The sequence below is a fragment of the Hylobates moloch genome, unplaced genomic scaffold, assembly GCF_009828535.3.
Source record: "Hylobates moloch isolate HMO894 unplaced genomic scaffold, HMol_V3 SCAFFOLD_7, whole genome shotgun sequence".
Taxonomy (NCBI): domain Eukaryota; kingdom Metazoa; phylum Chordata; class Mammalia; order Primates; family Hylobatidae; genus Hylobates; species Hylobates moloch.
This window is the reverse complement of record NW_026652282.1, coordinates 100,834,990-100,842,979: the sequence shown is the minus strand read 5'-3', so window position 1 is coordinate 100,842,979 and position 7,990 is coordinate 100,834,990. Positions and strand designations below refer to the sequence as shown.

The 7,990-nt window shown below is 47.8% G+C and overlaps 1 protein-coding gene across 1 annotated transcript in view; it reads left to right on the top strand.

Moving 5' to 3' along the window:
- Positions 1–7,165, top strand: part of STEEP1 (STING1 ER exit protein 1) — a 56,445-nt gene extending 49,280 nt beyond the window's left edge. Inside the window, exon 8 of the transcript XR_004370562.2 lies at positions 6,621–7,165. The gene's annotated coding sequence lies outside the window, so the exon portion shown is untranslated. The remainder of the gene's footprint in view (positions 1–6,620) is intronic.
- Positions 7,166–7,990: the final 825 nt, after the last annotated feature.

The window sequence follows — 7,990 nt, the reverse complement described above, 5'->3', positions numbered from 1 at the left end:
TGTTGCCCAGGCTGGAGTGCAATGGCATGACCTCAGCTCACTGCAACCTCTGCCTCCCAGGTTCAAGCGATTCTCCTGCCTCAGCCTCTCGAGTAGCTGAGATTACAGGCGTGCACCACCATGCCCGGCTAATTTTGTATTTTTAGTAGAGACAGGGTTTCTCCATGTTGGTCAGGCTGGTCTCGAACTCCTGACCTCACGTGATCTGCCCGCCTCGGCCTCCCAAAGTGTTGGGATTACAGGCGTGAGCCATCATGCCTAGCCCATTTTTCATTTAAAAGCCTTTGTCTTCTTTTACCTCCCTGAATATGCACATAGTTTACTATGGCATTATTATTCCCATTGCAATGCCTTATTCCCGAATAAATGTCATTTTCTATTAGAGAGTCTCTTTCTGTTATTTAAGTTGACAGTGCGTGTGTGTCTTTCTGAGATTAGGGGGTATAGGATTGGGGAACAGTAGTTGGAGCTCCTGGGATTAGTGCCTAGTGGTCAGGCAGGCTGGTGGAAAAGAGCTGTAAGATTATACTTGCTGGGAGTGTTCCACCCTTGGAGGCTGTGGGTATCTCCAGCTCTTTTCTAAAGTTGGGCCGGAAAGAGTACCGACTCCCCTCATATCTAGAGTGATTTTTTTTTTTTTTTTTTTGAGACAGAGTCTCACTCTGTAGTCCAGGCTGGAGTGCAGTAGCATGATTTTTTTTTTTTATTATACTTTAAGTTCTAGGGTACATGTGCACAGCTTGCAGGTTTGTTACATATGTATACATGTGCCATGTTGGTGTGCTGCACCCATTAACTCGTCATTTACATTAGGTATATCTCCTAATGAGTAGCATGATTTTGACTCACTGCAACCTCTGCCTCCTGGGTTCAAGCGATTCTCCCGCCTCAGCCTCCCAAGTAGCTGGGATTACAGGGGTGCACCACCACGCCTGGCTAATTTTTGTATTTTTAATAGAGATGGAGTTTCGCCATGTTGGCCAGGCTGGTCTCGAACTCCTGGCCTCAAGTGATCCACCCATGTCGGCCTCCCAAAGTGCTGGAATTAAGGCGTGAGCCACCGCACCCGGCCCTGGAGTGATTTTAAGGTACATCTGGTTAATTCCTCCTAAAGAGTTTCCCTATAGGTCTTCCATCCTTTTTTTTTTTTTTTTTTTTTTGAGACGGAGTCTTGCTCTGTCGCCCAGGCTGGAGTGCAGTGGCGTGATCTCGGCTCACTGCAACCTCCGCCTCCCGGGTTCACGCCATTCTCCTGCCTCAGCCTCTCCGAGTAGCTGGGACTACAGGCGCCCGCCACCACGCCCGGCTAATTTTTTGTATTTTTGGTAGAGACGGGGTTTCACCGTGGTCTCGATCTCCTGACCTCGTGATCCGCCCGCCTCGGCCTCCCAGAGTGCTGGGATTACAAGCGTGAGCCACCGCGCCCGGCTGTCTTCCATCCTTTATGTCCTAAAATTTCTACAATTGGAGTCTCTTGGGCACCAAAGCCTTTGTTGAAATGTAAGTTCGGTGACAAATCTGTACAGGGAGGCCGAGTGAGGTCCCATCATGAATGTCGATTTTATTCTTGAACTGGACATTGCATTTTTTTTTCCCCTAAGAACTGTATTGCTGGCCGGGCGTGGTGGCTTATGCCTGTAATCCCAGCACTTTGGGAGGCTGAGGCAGGCAGATCACCTGAGGAGTTCGTGACCAGCCCGGCCAACATGGTGAAACCCCGTCTCTACTAAAAATACAAAAAGTAGCTGGGTGTGGTGGCAGGCGCCTGTAATCCCGGCTTCTCGGAAGGCTGAGGCACAAGAATCACTTGAACCCAGGAGGTGGAGGTTGCAGTGAGCCGAAATCGCACCATTGCACTCCAGCCTGGGCGGCAAGAGTGAAACTCCGTCTCAAAAAAACAAAACGAAAGAACCGTATTGCTACTGCTACTATGAACGTGGTTGTTGCTTGCTCAGTTACTCTGGAATAACAAGCTGGTTTCGTGAGCAAGGCACAGTTGGTTACCTAGCCTACACTTTAGGCCTAGTGAATTGTCATTATAACTGCTCCCCCTCATGTGGGGGACCCTTTCTTCACGGAACAGTGAGACATTGTTTTTGAATGATCATCCACATAATTCCTGTATGGATTTTAAAAGCCAACTGTTTAATTGGACGGTATACTTGTCTATTGTCACTCCAGTACCTGATGAACCACCTGTTCTATATTTCGTTATTATAGCAGTGTTTTTTTTCCTTGAAGCTTCAAATTTCGTTTTCCTTTGTGATTTTCTACATTTTGTATTTGCCTGCTAATTAGATTTAATCCTGATTTTTATTCATCTACTTGTAGACAAGTGTTTATCTTCTTTATTGTCAGGCCTGAAGTCGTTTTCTATAATATTTTAATATCCACACAGTTTTGTTTGCCACTAGCAAGACTGTCATCATTAGCATCAGCAACGATTGTTGTAGCGAAAATTATAATTATATACTGAAGGCCTTGAATTTAGGCCTGGTTCAAGAAGTAGTTTAGGTAAAAAGTTGCAGAATTTAGGAACACGGTCTCACAAAATATTCCTCTCTAAATAATATAGACATTTCCTCATAAAAACTAACAAAATCCACAAGAGGAGGGACAGATATCCAAGTGACCAAGAATGACAGAGCCTTGAAATCGCGGCACTGTTTGGGCCTGCTAAAATGATTTTTTTAGTTTCAACTAAGAGCCTAACATCGCTTGGCAATCCTATTGTATGTCCCTGGTCAGCGCATCTTCAGTGTCCTGAAGCAGCCATTTCATCATCATTTCACTCTCCTGTAGCCCCCAGCCCCAGCTAGCCCCCTTTTCATCAGAAAGATTGGTTTCCATTTTCACCGAGCAAAATTCAAGCCAACAGCGTGAACTTCAGCCTCATACCAACTGGGCTGCAGATTCAACTCAAATGCAATAGCGCCCCCTTCCTCTCTGTAGGAGACACTGCAATGTGCTTCCCTGATCTTCACAACAGAAAGACTCGGTGCCTAACAGTAGACAGCCCTCAGCTGAAGAGACCCACTTTGCCCAAGGGCATGCCTCCTTCCCAGGGCAGCCTGTGTCCAATGAATGACTGATGTGGGGATATAAAGGCCTGGCCCCCTTGTCTCCACTCTTAGCTTCAGAGCTTCCCATAGGTCTGGCTGAGGCCTTTGTTGAATCTGCACTGCAGCCCAATGTCTCCTTTCTCCGATCCTGCTTCCATTCCTTCCTTTCCACGCGTGATGCTCCCAAGAGCACTCCCTAAGAAACCTCCTGCATGCTAATCTCCATCTCAGAGTCTTCTCAGCAAATCCAACCTGCACCACCCTCCCCCCTCCCCTAACTCCCTCCTCCTGCCCCAGGCTGACACCCACCTCCCCCATGTGTTCATTTCAGTCCTCCTCACTTCCCCTTGGACTTTGCTCTATTACTTACCTTCTGTCTTTCCTGCAGCCTCAACCTTTCCCTCTTTCTCCATCTCTCCTCCTCAGCATGTAAATTTGAACTAATGCCTTCAACAAAAACCTCCTTTGACACAGAACCTACTTCTAGCTTTCATTCTTTCCTCCCCTTCACAGTCTAAGCTTCTTGAAGAAGCCCACTGTGGTCTTGCTTCGGTCTCCATCACTGCTGAAATGGTTCTCCTTTTTCAGCCCTGTCTTATTTGACTTCTATGTGAGTGTGGCTCCAATGGCCATCCCCTCTTCCCTTCATTTCTAGGACACTTGGCCCTCTCTCACTTTCTTTTCTTTCCTTCCTTCCTTCCTTGCTTCCTTCCTTCCTTCCTGCCTTCCTCCCTTCCTCCCCCCCCTTTCCTCCTTCTTTCTTTCTTTCTTCTTTCTTCTTTCCTTTCTTTCCTTCTTTCCTTCTTTCTTTCTTCCTTTCCTTTCCTCTCACTCTATTGTCCTGGCTGGAGTGCAGTGGCGCAATCTTGGCTCATTGCAGCCTCCGCCTCCAGGGTTCAAGTGCTTCTCCTGCCTCAGCCCCCTGAGTAGCTGGGACTACGTGTCCATCACCACACCTGGCTAATTTTTGTATTTTTTGGTAGAGATGGGGTTTCACCATGTTGGCCAGGCTGGTCTCGAACTCCTGACCTCAAGTGATCCACCCTCCTGGGCCTCCCCAAGTGCTGGGATTACAGGCGTGAGCCACTGCATCTGGCCCTCTCCCACTTTATTTTTTTATTTTACTTTAATTATTTATTTATTTATTTATTTATTTGAGACAGGGTCTTGCTCTGTCTCCCAGGTTGGAGCGCAGAGACTGGAGTGTAATGGTGTGATCATTGCCCACTACAGCCTCAAATTGCTGGCTTCAAGCAATCCTCCCCGCTCTGCCTCCCAATGCACTGGGATTACAGGTGTGAGCCACTGTGCCTACCCATGAAACACTTTTATATCCAAGTGACTATTAGACACCCCTACGTTCATGTCTTACAGGTATCTCAAACCCAGTGTATTCACAATGGCTGTTGTCTCCACTCCCTGCTTCAAACTGGGTCCTCCCTGTGTTCCCGGATTCAGTGAATGCTACTATGTATCTGGTTACTCAAGCGAGAAAACAGATTTCTCTCAGCACAATCTCTCTCCCTTATTACTTACTTCCCAACAACCAAAGTAATTTGGTGGCACGTGCCTGTAGTTCCAGCTACTCAGGAGGCTGAGGCAGGAGGATCTCTTGAGCCCAGAAGGCCAAGGCTGACCTGAGCAACATAGCAAGACTCCATCTCAAAAAAAAAAAATGTAATTTGGATCATGGCACTCTTCTGTTTAAGATGCCCCAGTGGCCCCCTATTGCCTTTATTTATTTATCTATCTATTTATTTATTTTTGAGACAGAGTCTCACTGTGTTGCCCAGGCTGGAGTGCAGTGGTGCGATCTCGGCTCACTGCAACCTCCGTCTCCTGGGTTCAAGCGATTCACATGCTTCAGCCACCTGAGTAGCTGGGACGACAGGAGCCTACCACCACGCCTGGCTAATTTTTGTAGAGAGGCGTTTCCCCATGTTGGCCAGGCTGCTCTCAAACTCCTGGCCTCAGACGATCCACTCACCTCAGCCTCCCAAAGTGCTGGGCTTACAGGCGTAAGCCACCGTGCCTGTGGCTGAACGATTTAATAAATGATGAAGTATTGAATAAAAACCCCTTCATTGGCACCCCTCTCATGTGGCCCTTGCCTGCCTGATTCCATCGTCCCTGCCCCATCTAGCACTTTATATTCTAGCACAACTGGGCTACTTGAAGTGCTTTGAACATGCTTCATTCTGTCATGTCTTGGGGCCTCCTTTGCACATGTTCTTCTCTCTGCAAAGCTGCCTTGTTCCTCACTGGTTACTCTTCCCTCCCCCACCCCTTATTTAATCTTCCGGTGTCTTTACAAGTGTCCCTGACTCTCTGAGGTTGACTTAGGCCCTCGCACTTCCTCTCCTGTTTACAGAGCTCCACTGGACCTCTTGCAGCCTACCCAGTGCCTCTCTTTCTGTGTCTTTCTTTCTATGAGACTGAGTTCCTTGAAGGCAACAGTTTCATCCTGTAATCCCACGACCTGGCATGGGGTTTGGCGCTTGGTTGCCGCTCATTAAGTGCTTGTTGGACGAATGAGTCAATGAAGTGCAAGTAGACAGCAGGAGAAAAGAAAACAAGGTTTGAGGGGAGACAGGAGGCTCCTTGGTATCTGACAGACCCAGATTATCCCAAAATGCAATCTGCTGTGATTTCTTAATTTCTCTGCATTACGAAAGAAGCACAAAGGATCCAGAGCCTATGGAACCCTGCCTTGTGCCTGGGCCAGGCATATAAGACCCTTGCCCAACTGTGCAATGACGGTTCCTACCTGTATCTATGGACTCTGTGGGTGTCTAAGAGGCAGGGCCACCCACCCAAACGTTTTGCTAACTGACTTATATGGAAAGAGGAGAATCCTGACAATGAGAATCCTGACAATGCTCACTGCTTCTGCAACTGCTTGTATAATACAGTCACATCTGTCAACCCCACGTGCTGCAAAAAGATTCCAGGAATCCTGAGATGTTGCTGCTCTCAGCCTTTGGGGTAGCTGGGCTGGGCCTGGGGCAGCTCTAGCCACAAGAGGCCTCCTTCTTTGTGCAAGACAAATACCATTTTCTGTGTGTGCTGCAGACTTAAAAAGGTTAATGAGCACTGTTGGATAATATCTAATCATTCTGGTCAGGTACTGCAATTTTGTGAGTGCCCACCTGGGACCTTGGCATCTTGAATTTACCCATATATTTCCCCGCAATTAAAGCCTTTTCTCGGCCAGGCACGGTGGCTCACACCTGTAATCCCAGCACTTTGGGAGGCCGAGGCGGGTGGATCACGAAGTCAGGAGTTTGAAACCAGCCTGACCAACATGGTGAATCCCCGTCTCCACTAAAAATACAAAAATTAGCCAGGCGTGGTGGCATGTGCCTGTAATCCCAGCTACTCAGGAGGCTGAGGCAGGAGAATCGCTTGAACCTGGGAGGCGGAGGTTGCGGTGAGCCAAGATCGTGCCACTGCACTCCAGCCTGGACGACAGAGCGAGACTCTGTCTCAAAAAAAAAAAAGGTATTTTCTCATGTTTTCAAGTAGGACAGGGATCTTTGTTTATTCCCCATTGTACAGGTGAGGAAACCAAGGCGCAGCGAGGTCAAGAGACCAGCACACTCCAGCACTGTCAGAGACAAATCAAACTGAGGAGCTGGCTGAAGCCCGCACCCTCTGAGGCTGTCCAGCTGCAGTACATTTACACTCTGCCCACAAGAGGTCAGTAGGTTCCACAGGAGCAGAGCTGGCTACGGCCCGCACAGTGAAAGGTGGAGCCATCCTCCCTGAGAGCAGCCCTGGTTACTGGCTGCACAGCAGCTACCTAGAAGGAAATCCTTCTACCACCAGGCTTTCCGAGAAGTCCTTCTTCCAGGGGTGGACCGGCGGTTGGGGCTGGCCAACGGTGTGTATCCTGGGAAGGCTGTGGGAGTTCCCAAGGGCAGCCGTTTTATTATATTGCAATCCTCAGGGTATGAGAAGCTATTTGTGGAGGGCGGTGTCTGTAGATGGGGCAGCTGGCGTGCTTCCGTCTGCCTGGAAAGCTGCAACCATCTCCACAGTAATAACTGGAATCAAAAATATCACAGGGCTGTGTCTGCTAGGCCAGAACGTTCCTGTCTGTCTGCTCTCTGGAGGCTGAGGGTGGGGGAGACTTAAAAAGCCATATATGGCCGAGCACTGTGGCTCACACCTGTAATCCCAGCACTTTGGGAGGCCAAAGTGGGTGGATCACTTGAGGCCAGGAGTTTGAGACCAGCCTAGGCAACATGGTGGAACCCTGTCTCTACCAAAAAAGACAAAAATTAGCTGTGTGTGATGATGCACGCCTGTAGTTCCAGCTACTGGGGAGGCTGAGGCACAAAAATCACTTGAACCCGGGAGGCAGAGGTTGCAGTGAGCAGAGATCGTGCCACTGCACTCCAGCCTGGGTGACAGAGCAAGACTCTATCTCAAAATAAAATAAAATAAAACGATACATATATATATATATATATATATATATATATATATATGTCTGATTTAGAATCAGACAGACCTGGGTTTGAATCTTGATTTTTCTTCTTATTAACTGTGACCTCAGGCAAGTGGCTTAACTTCTCTAGGCCTCAGTCTCCTCATTAATAGAATGGGGAATAATAATACCTGCTTTTCTGACTGTTCTGAGGATTTATTCACTCATTTGAAAGATAGCGGCATGCCTGTCCTACAGTTGTTACTAGGTTCAGGGGATAAAAGAGATTCAACGTCTGGCACATAGTAAGTGCTGAATTAATGATAACTTGTTTTTGAAGGTCATGCCACGAATTTGGACTCAAAACAGCAGGCAGTTGAAAGCATTCTGAAAAGACAAGTAGTAAGAAAAAAACACTACTTTTTTTTTTCTTTTTCAGACAGGGTCTCACTGTTGCCCAGGCTGAGTGCAATAGCACAATCATGGCTCCTTGCAG